This window comes from Astyanax mexicanus, chromosome 15 (genome assembly GCF_023375975.1).
Source record: "Astyanax mexicanus isolate ESR-SI-001 chromosome 15, AstMex3_surface, whole genome shotgun sequence".
Taxonomy (NCBI): Eukaryota; Metazoa; Chordata; class Actinopteri; order Characiformes; family Acestrorhamphidae; genus Astyanax; species Astyanax mexicanus.
In genome coordinates this window covers 22,769,642-22,791,850 of record NC_064422.1, presented here as the reverse complement: position 1 = coordinate 22,791,850, position 22,209 = coordinate 22,769,642, and the positions used below count along the sequence as shown (strand labels likewise).

The 22,209-nt window shown below is 38.2% G+C and overlaps 1 protein-coding gene across 1 annotated transcript in view; it reads right to left on the bottom strand.

Annotated features, from left to right (window-relative positions):
* Positions 1-22,209, bottom strand: part of nrbf2b (nuclear receptor binding factor 2b) — a 119,278-nt gene that overhangs the window by 70,842 nt on the left and 26,227 nt on the right. The window lies entirely within an intron of this gene.

Genomic DNA, 22,209 nt, shown 5'->3' with positions numbered 1-22,209 from the left:
TTTCTCCTCCACCAGTCTTAAACAGTGCTTTTGGATATATTTATGCCACTCCTGGTGTAATAATTCAAGCAGTTCAGCTTGGTTTGATGGCTTGTGATCATCAATCTTCCTCTTGATTATATTCCAGAAAAATTTAAATTTTAAGTTGTCTCCTATTTTTTCCAGAGCTGTATATATGACACACTGTGTTCAATATTAATGTTTAAAACACCAATGTCCATATCATCACTGTCCAATTTGAACAGCATCTCAATTTTTGTAAATTCTTAGTTTACTACATCATCTGAACACACTGTTTCTTAAACTGTGTCAAAATGTCTTGAGGAAGGGAGCAATAGAAATTCTTAAAAATCACCTAAAATAAACTCTTTTTACATTGACTTCTCTTAACAGCTTAGAAGGTTTTAGCTCTCTCTTCTGTATAGTTGCTGTTTTGGAAAAACTTCATTGGACAGTGATGATATACTAAATTATATACATTATAAAACATCAATAAAGTCCATACAGAAAAAGTGTTAGGCTAAACATATGACATCCAGATATTAAAACAGTATGAAACATATATAATATCCATATATAAAATTTTATAAAATACATGTATAATGTCCATTAACTAAACTGTATTTTATACAGTTGTTAGCCGTTTACATTACATTACATTTAAAGCCAATATTTTTTATCTACATACATTCTTCCCAAAGCAGTGACATACTACATAATTTGTCTTGTGAATATTTTCTGTAAATGTTACGCTTCAATCCAAACAGTGTACAAAAAACTTTAATCCCCACAAAGTGCTTTCTGTGTATCTTAGCTGAGAATATGCTTTGTTTATTCAGTTTATTGAACACAGGCCTTGTTCAAGACGCACAAGCCCATGCTACATTTAATCTTATTAAGTGAAGCAGGCAGTAAACAGTCATTTTGGTTTAAAGGGAGAGCGTGAGAGACAGAGAAAGAAAGAAAAAGAAAGAAAAGGAAAGAGAGGGACAGAGAGAGAGAGAGAGAAAGAGAGAGAGTGAGGTAAGGTAGTGTGGCTGGACAGAGCCTGGCTCTGATTGTTCAGTGAAGTGTACCTTTGCATGGCGCCACAAAAGACCATCCTCTTGAGAAATAATGAGGCCTGCTCATTTACTCTGAACTCTTTACTCTGGCACTTCCATATACCACTTCCGGCAGTGCTAATTCAATTAGGTCTCTACTCGCAGCAGCCAGGATATGGAAATCAGCAACAATGACACAAAACGAGAGATCTTTTCTCCACAGAACAGTCTTAAGGAGAGATATTTGGTCTGCGGTGAAGGAGAACAGCATAGAATAGCATCTGTAATATATTTATTTTGTTGCCGTACAGAGAAAGTGAGCACATATTAAATGTTATGTTAAAAATAGAAAAATAGGAAGTATATATATTTCACTGTCTGACAAAATGGCAACTACAGGAGAAGAAAAAAAACCCACTAAATTTATTTCTACTACAGCCTTTCTTTTTGTTCATTCATCATGACATGTTGAAACAATATAAAGAAAAAAAAGTCCAGATCTGCGTTACTAGAAAAAGTGTGATAACCACATGAGGACATTTGGTTTAATTCCATCTCAATTTTGAAAATAAATTACACTGTCTCCCATATACATCCACACATAATGTTACATCATTTTATTTATTTATATATCTTTAATACCTTTTTTCATTTAAACTTCAGAAATATCTGAATTAATTCCTGAACAATTCAACTAAAAATTCCTGTCAAGATTTTTCCCCCTTGATATCTGAGTTGAGCTTTTTCATTGGCTTGGCCTTCAGGAAAAGAACTGAAAGCCTTCTATTTCCAAGTAGTAACATAATTAGGATTTCACCAAAAAGGAAATCAAGCACACTTTTTTACAATGAGACTGTTTCCAGGAGGTAGCCCAATCAATGTTAGAAATGGAAAGCAGCTCTGTGTAGGAACTGTAACAAAGAGTCACTGGCCTCTTTTCGATGGTTCTGAGCACTAAGATTTATCGTTCTGGTGCTTTTTTTTGCTCATACAAACACGATTCGGTGTAGAACATTTACAAGCCGAGTCAAGTTGTTATCTTAGGCTATGTTCACATTACAAGCCACATTGTTCAAAACATTGTTGCTCAGATTGGATATGGCTATCTTAACTGTTCACATTCACAAATGTAAGTGACCTGTATCTGTGTGTACCTGTATTTGGCACTTTCACACAGCCATGAAAAAATCAGATCTGAGCGACATTTAACAAAAAATCTGATTTAAGTCACTGCAGTTAGTTAACTGGACTTGTGGCGCAGAGTGTATTATGTGCAGTACTGTTTTCTCCATTTTACATTTAATTAGTGTGCTTCATTTCCAAAGTTTGTATGGCAGGAATGATGATAGCAAATGTGGTGTATAATTATGAGAAGTTGAGCACTTCCAAATTCTGATTTAGCAACACAGCAAATGGATAAAGAAACTATCCAACGCACATAGGTAAGACACACCATGGTCTTGGTAACCATTTGCAATGACAAGAAGAAGTTTAACAAGAAGTTTAAACTGCTACACATAGGGTAAAATATATGTATATGCAGGCGAGGACATGTTGCAGATGTACGCTATGTTTACTGCATTTCACTTACAGTTCTCCCATTGTTATCAGAGACACATCTGAGACTTGCATGTGTCCATTTGTTGACAATAAGCAAGTTTTTCCAAGCCAGATGTAATCGCTCTCAGTGGCTAATGTCCCGGGCAGATAAAGGCAACATTATTCTCCGATGTTTAAAATGTGCATGACTTACATAGCGCAGGAGTCAGCTAGACTGGACTTCATACTTCTCCGAGAATTCCAGCCAAGAGCCTGAATGAGCGGAGTGATTCTTTCCCTCAAAGCAATCCTCACAGAGGACAAAAAAATGAAATGCTCACACGTCCCCGTGATGAACGTCCTCATTGTTGAGCTCAATCTGTTGTCTGTTCTGTCATGATTGTTAGTTTATGCATACTTCGTTCTTTACTGCTTTCCTACTCTTTTTTCCCCCCTGAACTAAAGAAATGCACCGAATCGTTCGGAACACTAAAGGAAAATGCTAGCAGTTTCTATGGATGATAAAAATTCATGAGCTGGAGGAAATATCTGCATCACTAAAAGGAGAAAGCCAATGAAAATATTTGTTCTTTACATAGAGTGGGTGCTGTCTGAGGTCTAGATCATTTCAGCGTGTTGTGAATAGGTGGTTGTTCTGAACGCGGTACATACGTCTGCTTTTCGTCATCAGTTTAGCTTCTAAAATTCGGGTCCCACAATGAAATGATCCCATTTATGCCACAAATGGATACTCCCATAATGGGGCCAAAACAAGTTATGCGACACCTTTCACAGGCATGAAAGCATTTCAAGTGTGTGAACAGTGCTCGCATTAGGGCTGTAGCATCTCACAGGATGGGTACTCTATAATGATGATTAATACCAATACGTATCTGTATTTGAAGCTTTTACCATTTATTATTAAAGTAAAATTATGTATTTGAATGAAGAAAAGTAATAAATGATAAAGGTATGAATTAAAACAGACTGTGACAGATGACTAAATACAGTTTGAAAATGTATCAATTTAGTTTAAACCTAACTTAAAAAAATGTATTTTCTACTAAAACAGGGAAAAAAGTTGCTTTGCAGGCAAAAAAATAAATATTCCTCAGTAAGAAAGGTGCAACACTCTGGACAACACCTGTCCTTAATGTGTAATAGTCTGACGAAAGCCTTGAGGCACGGGTCAAAACGTCATGTTTGTATTTACTGAAGGCCAGAATCTGCAGATCTCAGATCACGTGTTGGAACATAAACAGACAGGTAGTCAGTGAGGTATGCTGGTGCCCAGCTTTTAAAGCTACAAAACAAAGTATATGTGCTGGTGGTGATCAGTGTCATTTTGTTTTAGTTATTTAGTATTAGTTAGGATTCCTGTTGATGTATTTTACTGGAATTGTATTGTTTTTGTACAGGATGTATTTTTTTCTAACAAAGCCCATTTACAATAATCAGTTTTACATTGGACAAATGTAAAAGAAGGTTTCTCTGTATTGCATTACCCTGGGAGATAAAAGGACTAACTTTAGTAATATTCCTTAAAGGATGGCTGCTCTAATAACTGCATTTACATAAGGGATAAAACAGAATCTAAAATTACACCCAGGTTTCATATTTCAGCTTTGATGTACTGTAGAAAGTAAAGTGGGCTAGTTTCTCACAATACAGCTTTCTCAGTATCTCAGTACCAAGAATCAATCTGGATTGCAGATTTTTTTTATTTGATTACAGTACATTTACTGTGAAATACCTGACCCACAACTGGTTAGCATGTCAATAGAGAGTCTTTATTTTCAAAAGGAAAGAAGAAGCATAACTGTGTGGAATCAACGTAGCGAGGAAAACTGATCTCATGCTTACTGATGACATTAGTTGATATGATATCCTGGTCACATGTGCACTCTAAGCATAAAGGTTGTTACTTAGGAATTGAAATGTTTCTTTACAATGGTAAGGCTCTATTACCTCTACAAAAATAAACCATTAAATAATAAAATAAAGAGAACAGAAAATTGTACTCTGAAATAAAAACATAAACTAGTTTTACCTTACCATTCTAATTTGTCCAAGTTAATCTGCACTGTGTAAAAAACACTATATTGGCTCCCTACATTAATATCTAAGCCCTAAAGAATTCTAGGTCACTAACTGCTCACTGCTGTCTGTGGGTCACAGGCCAATGGCAGATAATGCCAAAAACAGACACAAAGAGTGTGCTAACCCCTAAAAACGCTGGCCCAGCGGATGTAATGCTGGATATTGGATGCAGTCTATTTTTAAATGTGCTATTACACACGCACAGTCATGATATTTTGTGACTGTCCTAATTATTTACATTCAACATAAAACTGTAAAAAAATTTAACATTGGTTCCAAAAATGCATATTTTTAATTAAACTGGCATGATTCTATAAGTTAACATGTTAACATTTACAAAAATGCAGTAATTTTATGCATGCATTTTTAATTAGTTAAACAGCTTGCTAATTACAGAACTAAAACAGACATACTACAGTTAGCTGGGGACACTCAAATATCTGTAAATCGAAAATAGGGCAGAAGCTAGCTAATTTTTCATCAATCTACTTGTTTTTGTTTATAGTTTTTGCCATTTAAAGGTAAAATCAATACATTTATTTGAATCACTGCTTTGTAAATATGTTAGCATACTGAATACTGCGCACTTGCAACTTCAAGCACAGTTTGATTTATTATTTTGCTATATTGTGATTATCACACCATAGCTTTATATAAAATAAATATAGCATAAAAAAACAGACGCCTACGTCACAGACCATTATCTTAAGGAAAGTGGTAGGAAACCAAGTTCCGGTCGGGCCTCTGGTCGGGTCGGGATCAGGCAGAGAATTTAAGATCTAGGGTAGCTTGTGCTGTAGCTACAAAACATTTTATCACCATTTTATATGATTGAAATTTAATAATCCTGTAGTTACTTCTATTCATTTTATATTTTGGTTGTACAAAAGAATCTATCTGAATTTAAATGCACACCCTCCTGTAGGAAACGAATAGCTGCTTGTCGCTTTGTTGCCTGCCAGATTAAGCACAGGGTTAGAAGGTGATTCTACAACAAATGATTTTGAAACTGCTGAAATCACCAAGCTCCTAAACTAGCCTGACCAGGTTCACCAAGCTAGTTGCCCAGCATGACCAGCCTGACCAAGCTGGCTGACCATCATGGCCAACAAGACCAAGCTTGTCCACGAGCCTGAACAACAAAAGATCATGCTTATCTACTTGTATGAACAAACATGTTGACTAGCATGAGATTAGATTCAACAAGCTTTACAGAATATTCTGCTATAGTATAAAAATGAGAGTGTTTCTAAACAAACCAATGGATAACATTCACTGCACTGATTCATGCCTTTAATATAAATCCTGAGGTTGTAAAGAATTGTTCACAAGTCTAACTGCAAAGCATTAAATGAAAAAAAAAAAAAAATAGACAGAATTGTGTGTTCTTGTTTAAGCTTTTGGTTCTTGTTTGGAGAAGACTGTCAGAAGCTCTGGTGGTCAGGTGGGAAAACAGCTGCCTGCCTCTATGGCTGACGTATTTACCCAGGATGAAGCTGTTGAAGGAGGCCGTGGGCTTTGAGCAACAGGTCCTGACAAGACCAGTAAGATCCTATCTATCACAGAGAGAGGGTCTCACCGTCTTTCATGCTTGGCCTCTGAACCGGAACAGGCTTTACATGCGGCCCTGAATTAGAAAAGATGAGGTCTGATGTTCTGCCACCCAAGGAAGGTGTAATAGGTGTTTTTCTTATCACTTAGTAGATCAGAGGTCTGACAGGCATACAGTGAGAGGGATGAGTCTTGGTCAAAGCCTTGCCCCCGGAGTCAATAGGGCCCATTTATTCTTGGATGAATACAGACAAGCTATAGAACCAAGCCATGGAGCAGAACAGCAGCAGCTACAAAAACGCCACAGAAACAGCAGAGAGATTCAGTGATTTTAGTCATGTTTTTGGTTTACATTGTAACACTAATGATTATACAGCTCTGAAAAATATAAGAGAGCACTTTAAAATAATGAGTTTCTTTGATTTTACCAAATTGAAAACCTCTGAAATATAATCAAAAGGAAGATGGATGATCACAAGGCATCAAACCAAGCTGATCTGCTTGAATGTTCGCAGCAGGAGTGGCATAAAGATATCCAAAAACAGTGTGTAAGACTGGTGGAGGAGAACATGCCAAGATGAATGAAAACTGTGATTACAAACCAGGGTTATTCCACCAAATATTGATTTCTGAACTCTTAAAACTTTATGAATATGAGCTTGTTTTTTTTTTTTGCATTATTTGAGATCTCTGCATCTGTTTTGTTATTTCAGCCATTTCTCATTTTCTGCAAATAAATGCTCTAATGATTATATTTTAATTGGAATTTGGGAGAAATGTCTGTAGTTTTTAGAATAAAACAACAATGTTAATTTTTCACAAACATTTACCTATAGATAGCAAAATCAGAGAAACAATCTTATGATTATTTTCCAGAATGTTTGTTTTTCCAGCCTTAGAATGACTTATTTTATGTGACCATAAACATTGGGTCAATATCTTATATTGGGGGCTGTTGCTTTATTTATATTGATAGTGACACTACAACTTTACTAATGAAGTAAATAATGTGTCTTTTGTGTCTCGGCATATTGGTTTAAAACACTGTGTACAAATATATTTTACAATACTCTAAACTAACATATTACAAATATACAAAAATGTAAAGCTTCCCTTTAAAGCAATTTTGTATGCTTAATACAGTTTTCTTTGGTGTGGGGTTAGGAAAGACATTTTACAGAAGTTTGAGTTTCACCTGTAGTTATATTTTGCTGTTATTTCAAAGAATTACTAGAGAACTGAAAAATGAAGTTTCATTATGAACCTCTCCTTCGACCTCGTACAGTGGTGGTGTACATTTATACATTTTGCATGTTTTCCCTGTCAATGTCCTGTCAACACTAAGGAAAGCTCCTGTTGATTGTTGGTCAGTAAGAGCATAAGGCCTCTCTAGGTCAGCTGAGAATGAATGAGTACATATATATTCAGAGGACACTTCTGAGAGCATTACTTATGTAAATGGCTTCAGAAATTCAGCTGAAGAGCTCATTTGGCTTTAAATATAACCCAAGACCCGCAACAGATTTATGTATTATGTCAGAGAAACCCTTTTAAAGGGACCATTGGAAGTATGCTTATCTTTTTACAGTTATTGGAAGATCAGAGTTAAAAATGTTACTCATAGTTTGGGCAGAAATTTAAATAAAATAGAGTTTGGACACTGCAGTCTTGGTCGACTGTTGAGTTCAGAAAGAATTTTGTTGAGCTAAATTTTTGTTCAAAATTATTAGACTATTGTTAGACTACAGTTGGGTCGAGACAAACTATTTTTGGGCTACAGGTGGGTTCAGACTAAAATTTGTTGGGCTACATTTGGGATCAGACAGTAGTTTGATGGGTACCGTTGGGTGGAGACAAACTTTTTTTGGGCTACAGTTGGGTTCAGACAGATATTTACTGGGCTACAATTGGGATCAGGCAGACTTTTGTTGGGCTGCAGTTGGGTCCAGATAAACATTTTTTGAGCTACAGTTGGGTTCAGACAGATATTTGCTGGGCTACATTTGGGATCAGAGAGTAGTTTGTTGGGCCACAGTTGGGATCAGACATTGATTTATTGGGCTACATTTGGGACCAGACAGTAGTTTGTTTGGCTACAGTTGTTGGACTACAGTCGGGATCGGACAGTAATTTATTAGGCTACAGTTGGAATCCGACAGAATTTTTTTTTGGCTACAGTTGGGTTCAGGCAAACTATTGTTTGGCTACATTTGGATTCAGGCAAACCATTGTTGGGCTGCAGTTGGGTTAAGGCACTAATTTATTGAGCTACAGTTAGGATCAGACTGTATTTTGATGGGTTTCAACTGAGTTAAGACAGAATGTTGTTGGGCTACAGTTGGGTTCAAGCAGACTTGCGTGTGACTAAAGTTGGGTTTAGACAGTATTTTAATAGGTTACAATTGGGTTAACACAGTATGTTGTTGGGCTAGAGTTGGGGTTCTGCCCACATACATTTGGGGTAAGACCAAATTTTGTTATGCAATATAGAATTTTAATAAACATGTTGAAGCTCTACCTGAGTTTGATACGATGGGTTAGGTTGGACTGTGTCAAATGATCTTGAGTTTACAATCAAAATAACAGGTCTGATTAAATATGTACTGTATAGTTCGAGGGCCAACTATTACTGACAGTTATACTGTACTAGAGGTGTAACAGTGGAGGGGGGCTGCAGACTCACTTACAATTTCTGTCCCTGTCAGGCCTAAGGGGCTCCCCATAGCTATGCTAATTTCCCCCCTTGTCAGCGGAAGCTGGCCCTGTCAAGGTGGACCGACATGGAGGGAGGGGCCAGTGGGCAGGAAGGAGCTCCATCCCCACTACAGGGGGCTTTCAAGCTTTGTGAAGAAAATGATGTATGAGACAGCGTCTCCTTTGGATCCCGAGGAGAACACGACAGAGAGGGCCGATGCAAGAGAAAACACCGTCGGCGTAATGGAGACTGATGGCCTTGTCCTGTCTCCCGGTTATTGTCAGGGATCAAGATTGAAATGGGCCCTTCATACGAGGAACCTCATCCAGTGGCAGCCGCCGTCTGCCTTGCACGCTGCGCTGTCCACCAACCTTCCATCCGCCGCCACTGAAAGTGACGGCTCAGAGGTCCCTTGCTTTCTCCGTGGCACTTTGAGGCATTCCTGGCATTTTCCCCACATTACTTTCCCAGGTGCGGGAGAGTCCCGAGAAAGGATGGTGGCCCAACCATTTTTTTATGTGAACCACAGAACAAACCAGCAACCAAACATTGCATAAAGAACCAGTGTAGCTTTAGTAGTCTATCACTGTATAAGAAATAGTAACATTCTGTGCATATATTCTTAGTATAAACACATTATGCATTTAATATTAACACTTTATGGATACATAGTTTGAATGGTATTCTATTCTATTCTACTCATTCATTCTACCGTATCATGTTGCAGTAAAAAAGAGATATTTAATGTAGGCCTACTAATTCAGGAAAAATGTGCATAAAAAGATAAATGACAAGCAATGACCTGCTATGGACAGGTATGATTGCTGGACTATAGACAGGGAAACCAGGTTTCCTCCACCTTTTAAATCATGGCAGGTCTGTGACTTGAAGGTTTTTTGGTTGTTTCTGACCATCCAAGCCAATTTCTTAAGGCTACTTAAAAGGCTATATTTCCTATAATGTATGAGTTTGACCTTGTGTTGATTTCAGAAACACCTCAAAATTATTTCCTTTGTTATTAAATACGTATAATGTATTTCATTTAGCTGTAGAGTGGCATAAAGTTATCCAAAAGCATTGTGTAAGACTGGTGGAGGAGAATATGCCAAGATGAAAACTGTGATTAAAAACCAGGATTATCCCACCAAATATTGAATTCTGAACTCTTAAAACATTATATATAATATGAACTTGGTTTCTTTGCATTATTTGAGGTCTGAGGGCTTTGCATCTTTTTTGTTATTTCAGCCATTTCTCATTTTCTGCAAATAAATATGTCTGTAAATGACTTTATGATACATCGTATCCTGATAAGCACAAAAACAAGTGTGTATGTGAAGAGAGCGTGTGCTAGAGTGTCTGTGTCTAGAAGAGTCCCTCAATGAATGAAGAGCCCCGAGATGAATGAACAGTCCCGTGGTGAATGAAGAGTCCCTCAAAAAAATGAAGAGGGCACGCTAACAGCTGAATGCATCCAGCAAAAGCTTTCACTTCCTCCAGCTGATGAGATGTGTGTGTGTGTGTAGGTGTTTGCATGTGTGTGTGGGGGTGAGGGTGGGTGTGAGTGTGTGTTAATGAGCACGCCCATGAGAGAGAGTGAGAGTGTACGTGAGCGGCTGTCGAAGAATAATGGATGTTTGCCAGGAAACAGATATGAAGTTGGAACAATGTAGTGGACTGTGCTGCTTCGTGACTCTAATCAAATGGTCCGCTCAGGGAGGGGGGAATAATATAATAATGACAGCACAAATATCTTAATAAAAACAGGGCTGATGTGATGATTCATTTCCTGCCATCATGCCAGAGTAGGCACTGTATCTATTCGACCGTATTTTTCATCAGGGGTGTTTGAAATGACAAGTGCGGTATATATTTACTAATGGAGCATGAGCAGACTGCCAGCGTCCATTACCTTCCTTTAATCACACTGTCCAGTCCTCCCCCTTTTCCGTCTCCTATCACTACAGAAGCAAAATAAATGATAACAACCAAAAAAGAAGGAACATGTTGTGTAATGCAATATCCACCCTAATATATATATCCCTCCATAACCAAGCCACCCACTTAAAAGTTAGCAAGTTCTCTTCACGTGAAACTGACTTGTTCTTTTCTTAATATTACTCATTGTTTTTACTGCTGTATTGTTCCCCTTTTATCAGTTTGCACAATAATGTTGATACATGTTTAACAATGCATTTTCATGCCATGTATGGCAGTTTCTGAAGGGAACTGGCATACATTACCATAAAAACCCCAAGGCCAGTGTAGTATATCACTGTCCAAAACATTTATCTTCAAAATAGCAGAAGGAAAAAACTTCTCAACTTGCAATTAAAGTCAATGTAAAAAGATAAATTTGGGGCATTTCTATTGGTCTAGTCACTATGAAATATTAAGAAAAAAGGAAAGTTACTGTGTTAAATGTATGTAAGCAAAAAATCATCAATAAACTTTGGACAGCAACGGTAGGTACTATAATAGATTTTCAAAAGAAAATTCTGGTAAAAAATATATTTTTGAGTTGAGCAGAACACAATTTATTTGTTAGCTAAATACTAAATTAACCATTCTAAATGTATTTAATAAGTATATATGAAGCTCTGGAAAAAATAAGCATCAGTTTCTCTGATTTTGCTATTTATGGGTATATGTTTAAGTAAAATTAACATTGTTGTTATTTAATAAAATACGGACAATATTTCTCCCAAATTCCAAATAATAACATTTATTCTGGCTGAATGGCTGAAATAACAAAAAAAGATGCAGAGCTTTCAGACCATAAATAATGCAAAGTAAACAAGTTCATGTTCATAAAGTTTTAAGATTTCAGAAATCAACATTTGGTGGAATAACCCTGGTTTTAACAGTTTTCATCATGGAATATTCTCCTCCACCAGTCTTACACACTGCTTTTGGATAACTTTATGCCACTCCTGGTGCAAAAATTCAAGCAGTTCAGCTTGGTTTGATGGCTTGTGATCATCCATCTTCCTCTTGATTATATTCCAGAGGTATTTAATTTCGTAAAATCAAAATTTGGCATACTGTCAATTACATTCATACTGCATTACATTCATCTCATATTTATGTATAATGTTGTAACATTACTGTATGTGTAATATTATTGTATGTTATACTTTATTGTACATGTACACTGCGAACATCTCTTCACTGTTCGTCAAAATTGCACTATATACAATTTTACCTGTTTCATATTAACAACCAAATAATGAATGTCTTCAATGCATTTAACAAGCTGATATAATATGGCTATGATGTAACCTTTTGTACGGGAACAAGCTGACTTTCTAAATTCAACTAACTGAAAATTATGACTTTTTTTGTGTTTTAGATGGAATTCATAAATTTCCTATATTCCCATTTCATGTTAACTGCAGTGGTGCTTTCCACATATTAAAAACAATATTGTTTTGGCTCTGAAATCAGGTGCATCATTTTCACTTTTATTTTGTGGAATGTGGTATCCTGTTCTGTTCTGTTCTCAGGCTTCACTCGTCGCAGAAGAGGGGTCTCAGAGTCAGACCACGACAAACTGAATAAAAACAATTTCACAGAACATAGAGACAGCAGTGAAGTGAACCTGCTATCAGACTGTCAGAGAACAAGTGAGAGAGAGAGAAAGAGAGAGAAATGGAAATAGAGGGCTATGATATTGCTGCTACTTTATGATCCCCATTGCCCCAAACAGGGTAGCCTGAACTCAGTGCGGGGGCAGCGAGTTAAGCAAAGAGCAGAAGGGCATGGAGCAGTCAGGGGGAATCCACAGGGCCTCTAAACAAGGATCTGAAACCCGCCAGGCAGAACTCTCCCCGCAAAAGGTCAAAGGCTGCCCTTTTAAGGCTGTTTCTAAAGCTGCTTGTGTAGCTAAAATTAATATCACTCTGCTATGATTAAGAGAAGAGTGACTAATGGCACAATACTCCAAAACACAAACCACAAATGCTCTTGTGATTGACAAGCAAATAAAGGAAGCAAACTGTGAGGTAAACAACTGAACTGCATGTTGTACAGAACATTCCTCTGTACAGTTTAACTGACTGAACTGTCTAAAGCCTTTTCTTTATATTGTAGCCCATGATCACTGAACAGACACTGTCAATTTGAACTGACAAAAATAAAAATGAGAACATAATTTTCTTATAAATTAACTATACAATCAAGAAGAAGTTGTTGAAATGGAAGTAAGCTTTATATGTGTGAATGTAATGGAAATATATGAAAGTTTATTGGGGAGAACTCTACAACTGTTCGAAGGAGGATTTAGTACCCTGTTGGAATGCCTCTAGCCTGGATCCACCCGATATTAGAAACAGGTAAATTTGTCCCACCCAAACTGTTTTAAAACAAATATCACATTTGTCGCACTACAAGGTGCGATGAATGCCTATTTTCTGGTCTATTTTCATACATAAGTCACACCGGATTATAAGGTGCATTTGCAACACTAGTAAGGAGCAAGGGTGTCGCCATGTTTCCCTTCTAATTTAGCAAGTCTCGCCGCTGGGAAGAAGGGGGATGTAACTAAGTTAAGTAAAGCTAAAATAAGTAAAAAAGATTTTCTTTTAAAGTCAAATGAGTGCTGGATATTAATCTTCACAGATTTCTCCTGAAAACTGTTTATTTGGGTGAGTAAAGTTTTAGTTTAAAGTTTCCGTTTACTTACAGTAAGCTTAGATTTACAGATTTACACTAAGGCTAGGTGCAGCAGGGTTAGCATTAGCGGCTGACCTCAGCATTTGCGGGATGTAAATGGCACCCAACACTGAGGAACCCTAAGAGTTTTGGTAAGCCAGGGTGATATTAGCTAGTGGTTTATCCCACGTAGCTTGTTTCGACATAGTAAATGTGCAGGCTACAGTCCGATATACTCCCCTCTGAATGGCGAAAGAGCTAGCGCTTAGCCCAGTTAGTGTCTAATCCTAATGCTGCTCCAGCAGCGCTAGCCGGTGTTAGCAGTAGGCTAGAGGCCGATAATACTTACCTCTGAACGAAAATGAGCAAGTGCTTAGGGTAGTTAGTGGCTAATGGAGAAAAACTTCACTAAACGCCTGTATAACACTGGACTTCAGTGGAGTGGCTCTACTGCTTTTATAACCTGACTGGTTAAATTCATACTTAAGATGCACCGGATTATAAGGCGCAGTGAGGATTTTGGGGAAGATTAAAGGATTTTAGGTGCGCATTATAGTGTGAAAAATGCAATTGCATCTTTCTTTTACATTGTTATGGCTAACAATGTTGTTGCCAACAAAGCAACTTTTCAGTCCACTCAAGCAAGTTACTACATATACTTTCACAGAGGATTTCACTAAACCTAAATGTAAGTGTGAGTAAACTACTCTTATGAGTAAACACCACAGCGATGGTTGCAACAGTGGCTAGGAAAAACTCCCTTATTATAAGAGGAAGAAACCTTAGAAGGAACCAAGACTCAATAAGAGGAATCCATTTCCCTCGGGTCAACCCGGACAGTACAAACAAATAACAGAAGTAAAAAAAATGTGATAAGGGGGAACGATAGCTAATGTAGAAACAGGTTTTAAGAGTCCAGACAGTTTAAACATCTATACAGTTATGAAGTGTGGCAGGAATAGATCAGAGCACGGTTCTATAGCAGCAGTGCAGTGGAGAGTCAGACTGGGAAACATCAGAAATAAGGCATCTCCATAATGCCAACTGCAAGTTTTTCACCTCGTTGCATCATCTCTGAAGAGTGCCAACAGGAGAGCCTCAAAACAACTCTCAAATGACCTGAAAACAAAAATTGTTCTACATTATGGTTTAGAAGAAGGAAAAAGAAAAAACTCAGATAAGCAGAGGAGAAGGATTGTGAGAACAGTCATAGTCAACCCACAGATCAAAAGCTCCAAAGACCTACAATATTATCTTGCTGCAGATGCAGTCACAGTGCATCGTTCAACTATTCAGTGCACTTTACACAAGGGCTGTATGGGAGAGTAATGCAGAGGAAGCCTTTTCTGCGCACACGCCACAAACAGAGTCACTTGAGGTATGCTAAAGCGCCTTTAGACAAGCCAGCTTCCTTTTGGAAAAGGTTGTTCGGACTGATGAAACTAAAATTTAGTTATTTGGAAGGCGGATTGGAAAAGAACACAGCATCCTTACCCTCATCATTAACAACACTTTCATAGACTTTTTAGACCCTAAAATAGAACCCTCTGGTACTCCACACAACAGGCTTCAAAATAATTCATAGTAGTTTTTGCTTTAGTAACAAGATACCTAAGCTTATGGATGTTGTGAAGATTAAACAATGAACACATTCAGATTATTCAAAGGCCTACATGTGGTAAACAGAAAGATACATAGTTTCCTACATACACACTCACAGATAAAGCGTCAACGCTACAGTGTGATGCACAGGCCTCGCTAGCTTAACTTTGAGGTTTTCTCTGCTATTGTTCAAAGGAACTTGCTGCTGGGTCAGTGAGCTGGAAACTAGGTGCCGTTAAGTTGGCCGCCACATTCATCTCAGTTCACGCCGCGCGAGGTGTGTCTGATGGAGTTTGGTCATCGTGCTGAAATGAGTGATCATTCCACCTTAAACCACTACTACAGTGAAAGTGGCCCAATTCATCAGGGCAAAGTTAGAGCAGCGCATAGGTGGGTGTAGGGGAAGGGGGGCAGGGGGGTTCAGACTTTCTTTTCCGTGACAGAATGGTTTGATCCTCCCCCGAGCAAGCAGGCCTCTGATGTATGAGCGTTGTTTTCTTGAGTCTTCAGAGAGTCTTTGAGAGCCCATTCACCAACTCTGAGGACATACATCACCATGAGGAGTTATCCTGTGGCAAAAACCACTCATTTTTCAAACAAGATGGTGTAGAACTGTGGAGTGATCAGTCCTGTACTGCTTACATCAGGCGCAATTACAACTTGTAAGCTGCTTGAGCAAAGTCTATAATTTGAACCTGAACAATTAACTGTAGTAGGTTTTAGTTATAGCTCTATACACTGTACTGGGTAGTTGGGTTAGTTTCACATGGGGAGGAGGGGTCATTTTTTTAGTCCAATCCGAATGCTCTGTGTCAGTAATTTTTACAGACTGAGCACTTGTGAGTCAGTAAAGACTCCAGTGTCTTTTGCCTTCTGTAAATAAAGCCATACAAATATCCTTAGGATATAACAACCCTGTCTAATTTAACATATATTTAAACATTCTGTAAAATCCTGTGGAAAAACATTTTTCTCATTATTACTATTGTAATTACCAAGTCATTATAATGAGTCATCATGTGTTGACTCATTTTGTTGGTTATTGGTACTCCCATCACAATATTTTTTTAAATACATTTTACAGACATCCTGTAATATAAATTAAAAACTCCACCTCCTAGTATAAACCCAATCCTGTCCAGAAAGGGTTTAAAGGTCTCATTGATCCGGTGATCCGGTATAGCGGTACTTCATTCCGGTGGAGGAGTGGGCGGGGAGAAACAATAGGATTTCGGCCCTTGCTTATGAATATGGGTGGATCAACCGGGGTGGCATAGAAAGCCTTGCCACCTCAGAACTAAAAGAAAAGTTATTATGGCTAATTTGACATTTACGAAAGCAAATCTCCGATGTCAGACTGCAGTAAATTAGAATGAAAGCATTGTGCTAGTATAGTTGCAGTGCTGATTTTAAGCTTATAAAAATCTTATTTTGCAACTGTAATATGTATTGTTTGCTAGTTCCAATTATATCAGTTACTTCATGTCAGTAACCGCAGTGTATATATCTCTGCCATACGTTGCCATCCTCAAAAGTTCCTGCATCTCCCTTGCCACCCATAAATATTTTTTTTAGATCCGCCCATGCTTATGAATATTCATACATTCAAACATTGGCTAACAGCACTGCGACACCAGGAGTCGGACAACAGTTGGAAAATAAAAATAAATACATTTTTACACTAATTCAGCCTCTGACCTAGATTTAGACCTAGGTTTATTTAAACCTGTGTGTAAACACACAGAGGTGGGTAGTCCAGATCCAGAAAGTAAAAATCCACTCTGCTGAGGCGCAGCAGAGCTGCCCAGGCAGTTCGAACAAAACCCAGAGTGGATTTTTACTTTTAACTAGTGTAAACAGAACTGTTTTAAACATACACCTATGTATCTCACTTGTACTTCGCTACTGGTGTTTCATAGACAAATTCTAACCATTTAGTAAGTTAGTAAATTTGTACTCAAATTAGTACTCAAAATTAATTCAAGGGTTGTAGGTCTGTATTAGGTACATATTTGTTAATTGATCAATTTAATTTATTCCAAACTTTTGTGCAGTAAGGTTTACTATTCTCTGACTGTTTAATATAAATTCTTGGCCAAATCAGAATTGTATTTGAGTTTGGTGAAGTTTGCACTGTAATTGCAGAAATATGTGTTAAGTTCATCAGTCAGACGAGGCTCATGTCGCGTGCTCAGGCCTGCCAGCTGCGTTCGGCTGCAGTGAAAGAGAGTGCATTGTCCCGGCCCCACACACGTCCACTGGGTATATGCAGGAAGCAGAGCCGCTTCAGAACTACTGCATTCATGCTCTGCTGTCCCCAAGGTGATGCTTTTCTCAGAATCACTGATTTGCTTCTCTCACATTGTTTCACTTACTCTTTTTCTCTGATTCTTGTTATTTGGAGGGAATGCCAGCCTTAACCGAATCAGACATTGTGCTTGTGATCTTGTTTGTTACTTGCAGGAAAAGACATAATGTGCTAGCAGACCTGGCTCGGTTTTCCCCGTTAGCTTGCTGTCAGTAGCGGTACAGCACTGTGGAGCTTGCAGGGCTGTGTGCTGTTCCTACGCTCTGAACTTTGCAGTGTTACACTGAGTGCGCAAGTCTTGCCCACACAACTTGCTGCCAGACTAGAACTCAGCAGGAGCTAAAATGACCTTATGCAACTGATCTGAGATCAGTTCCACAACCTCACAGTCACAGTCTAGGCACAGTTTCGGGCAGTGGGAGCTGACCACAGCTTTTCAAGATGAACCGAGCAGAAGGAACGTTATGTGTCTTTTTCAGTGTTAGCCAGTGGAAGAACCAGTAGACCACAACGTCTCACACTTGAGTCATGCTTTGACAGATGCTTTGCTTTTCTGGTGGCCTGTGCCGAGTGTCTCTAAGGGGCAAGGCCGCCTTGGGCCCAACTAATGGAAAGCGTTTGCTATCTTGGGCCATTTATTTACCTTGGCCTGGAGCACTGCTATCACTCTTTACCAAGGCCTCTCTCCCTCTGCTCTGTTTATATGGGTGTTTATTGACGGTCACTCAGAAGTAAACAATAACGCAGTGTAACAGTCTAACACTATTCGAACATTCTCTTATTCCACGATAATACAAATAAAGCTGTAAACAATCAACTGAGCAGCAGATTGAATATTTGAACTGTTGCCAGGAAAGCAGAAAGATCATTCACATCAATAACTGTATAAATATGGCTCTTATGCATACACTACCTTCCATTCTACTAAAGCAAAAATGGTTAGCAGACTTGCCAAATCATTTGGTAGGCCCATCCATTCTCCCAGACCACACTTACCCAACCTATTCATAGGGACTCCCCCCCCCCAATCACTGGTAATGCCTCCAACACTAGGAGGGTGAACACTTGCACATGCCTCCTCTGACACATGTGAAGTAAGTAAGCCACTGTCTCTTTTTGAACTGCCACTGTTGCAGGATTATTGGGTGGCAGCGATCCAGCTCTAGAACATCATCCAACAGACGCCTGTGCTGACCAACATAACCTTGGAACCGATGTGAGGACAGAGAACAATCTATCCACACAGAGGTAGCAAGGCCAATTGTTCTCTCTCAGACTCTGGCTGCTGATGGCTAGAAGCACAACCTGGGATTCCAACCAGCGATCCTTGGATCAGGAGGCCCAAGGTCTGTACTGACCAACATCAACTTGGAAGCGATGTGAGAAAGGAGCACTATCTATCCACCCAGTAAAGCAAGGCCAATTATGGTCTCTCAGACTCTGGCTGCTGATGGTTAGAAGCACAACCCGGGATTCGCACCAGTGATCCTCGGATCAGAAGTCTTCCTTGGACACTAGAGACAACTGCTCTAACACAAACAGGTTCAACTCTTTTTAATAACCGTGATTTCTGAAAACACGATGAATGAACTGATGTCCCAATACATACAGCTCTGGAAATAAATTAAGAGACCACTTCAGTTTCTGAATCAGTTTCTCTGATTGTGCTATTTATAGATATATGTTTGAGTAAAATTAACATTGTTGTTTTATTCTATAAACTACGGACAGCATTTCTCCCACTGTCATTTAGAGCATTTATTTGCAGAAAATTCGAAATGGCTGAAATAACAAAAAAGATGCAGTGCTTTCAAAACTTATTCATAAAGTTTTATGAGTTCAGAAATCAATATTTGGAGGAAAAACCTTGGTTCTTAATTACAGTTTTCATGCAAATTGGTATTTTCCAAACCTCTAGCAGTCTTACATACTGCTTTTGGATAACTTTATGCCACTCTTGGTGCAAAAATTCAAGCAGTTCAGCTTGGTTTGATGGCTTGTCATCATCCATCTTGCTCTTGATTATAATTCAGAGGTTTTCAATTTGGTAAAATAAAAAAAAAACTCATAATTTTAAGTGGTCCCTTATTTTTTTTCCAGAGCTGTATATCCACTCCAGTATTTGGCTTTTAGCACAATTACATGAATGTTCATTTAAATAAAATCCAATGTTTCGGTCTATATTTAACAAATAAACTAGCGTGAAAGCTTAACTTCATATACCAGTCCAAGTCTGAGTACATGGGAAACTGCTAAGCAATGACAGGAGGCCCAAAGAGTTTCCATTTTTATGGCTGTATTTACAACTATTTAGGCTGCGTTTTATTCAAGCACTCCATCTCCCACATTCTCATCACTGACCAACCATGTGAGCGCCTCTTGATTTACAATGCTGGTGCACAGCGGATGTTCAAGAACTAACAAATGATGAGTTCAGTCCTCAGTCATTTTTACGACCTCTGGATATGATACAGCCACATTATGTAAATAGCTCTAAGCTTCTTAAGTTGTTAAGATGTAGAATTAAATTATTGTATATCTGAGAAGTGGAATATCTTATTTGAGCTCAATAACTGAGTCACTTAAAGACAAATTTGAAAATGACAAATCTACATTTACAGAACGTTACACTGGCAGGTATTTATTACACATACTGTAAACACATTGCATTCAAGTTCATACTCAGGACACCTCCTAATCATACTGCATCTAATCATTTTATATTATAAAAGAGGAAAAAACTCTAATTATTATCTATTAATTCCAACCAGACAGTCGTGTTAATAAACCAAGACATGACCTCATCTCTTCTGACAGCTATTATTATCTGAAGTGAACACTGTTGAAAGGTGAGCTGAAACAACAACCATACCGATTACCTCTGGATATGACTCACAAGAATTTCCTTCAGTTTTCACACTTTTCACACGTATCAACAACAAACAAAAAAAGCACGGTTTCAATTAATATTAACTGTTTCTAATTCAAACACTATATGGACAAAACTATTGGGACTGTTAATAAATGTTCACAGGCATTAAAAAAGAGTTTACTGTGCTTTTGTTGGAGTAACTGTATCTGCTGTCCAGAGAACAGTTTTTGCTAGCTCATGGAGCATAGCTGTAAGAATTTGATGGCATTCACCTGCAACAACAGCCGTGTCAGCAATAGCTGCTTTAAAAAGTAGCTGTCCACAATCCTTTCGACAAGTAGTGTAGAAACAAGCTCAGTAGTTTTGCTGTTCTGTTGTATTATACACCCTGTACGTTTTTGCAACTAAAATAATTAAAACTTTTATTAAGAGTTAAAGCTAATGAAAATATATTAATTAGCAAAAGAATAATATTAGACAAAGTCATGGGATAGAAGTATGTAAATTGATCATAAAGTAACTGATGATAAAGTGATCCCTCAGGGGAAGGTTTGAAAACACTCCCACCTGTATAAGTTGATGAACTATCATGTGAGTGAAGCTGAACACTGGCCAGCAGACTTATGCCAAGGCAGCATAAATTATCGAGTCTAAGTGAGGTCTGATAGTGGGTGCTAGAGCTTAGATTCCCCACCACTTAGATTTCCCACCACGTTCCTCGGGCCGGGTCGGATCAGGTTCAAGAAAATTGTCTGTGACTTAGTCGACTGTTTTTTAATAATATTTTTATTTAATATAAAGCTATGGCGTGATAATTACAATATAGCTGCATTATGCACTTGACTTGCAGTGCTGTGTGTAACTGTTCTTAATAAACATTTTCTTAAATAATAGGTCTATGCTTCTTCAGTGTTGCAATTTTATATAACATCATTCTGAACAGATTTCACTCATTAAAAGAGACGGAAAAATGTTTTTAAAAAGCTCAGTGTTACCACCCCACTTACTAAAAAATGTCGGTTTTTAAATCAGGCTCGGGCTCATAATGACAATTTATGGGGGTCGGGTCGAATTTTTTGGGCCTAGTGGGTGCCAGTGAAAGGGATATACCATTTCTGATGCTGTGCAGGCACTTATCATTCTACGATCCACACTGACACAAAAGCCATTACCACTTACAGTGGACAGCATAGTCTACATAGTGACTGGCAGCATCAAGCAAGATTTGTCCTTGTAAACAGACAAGCGACTCTAGCAGAAATCACATTCACATACAATACAGAAGCCCCCATATTCTGCACCACAAAGGGCCTGAAGATCCCCAGCATCCAACATTGACTTAAGAATGTCTCTAGATTCTCTGAATCTTAAATCTTTTGATATTATGTTCTGTAGATTGTGAGATCTCAAATTTAACATTCACATGTCACGTCCTGACTCTGTTTCGTGTCTCTCCTATTCTGTCTCTGTGTTTTTACTGCTCTCTCTGTGTTTGTTTACCTTTCCTCCTCTGTGTCATGCCTCACATGGTCCTGTGTGTTCCTCCTGTGTCTCCGCCTCAAGTGTTTTCACCTGTGTTTTAATTGTAGCTCCGGCCCCCTCGTTACCTGTGCTCAGGTGTTCCCAGTTTGCTTTCCCGCCTTCTTTCTGTATTTAAAGTTATGTGTTTCCTGTTTGCTTTGTCTGTTCTTTTACGTCTTCAAGTCTGTTCAGGTTGCATGTTTTCTTAGTCTCAGTTTACTTTTTTTATTGTTTGTTTCTTTGTTTATTAATAAATTACTTGCATTTGTGTCTGCTCTCCACGTCCTCTCCTCCCTGCTGCACCGCATCCTGACATGACATGTGT